The sequence below is a fragment of the Gavialis gangeticus genome, unplaced genomic scaffold (genome assembly GCF_001723915.1).
Source record: "Gavialis gangeticus isolate Ggan-Ray unplaced genomic scaffold, GavGan_comp1, whole genome shotgun sequence".
Classification (NCBI taxonomy): domain Eukaryota; kingdom Metazoa; phylum Chordata; order Crocodylia; family Gavialidae; genus Gavialis; species Gavialis gangeticus.
In genome coordinates this window covers 8,265,309-8,265,564 of record NW_017729027.1, presented here as the reverse complement: position 1 = coordinate 8,265,564, position 256 = coordinate 8,265,309, and positions in this window count along the sequence as shown.

Genomic DNA, 256 nt, shown 5'->3' with positions numbered 1-256 from the left:
AATCTATGTCCTTACCCTTTAATGGTTTTGTTGTAATAATAAATCTGTACACAGTTAAGTAATTGATTGACTACTGGACCTCACTCTACAGGGGATGGAGGCAGCCACTGGGTTGTGTTCCTCCACAGCATACTCCCAATAGTTGTGTTCCTCCACAGCATACTCCCCTGACAATAATTCTCTCAATTGGAGAGGGAAGTACAAACCCATGTACACCTGGGCTACATTTATAAGAAGTTAGTCACCCAATGCAGGA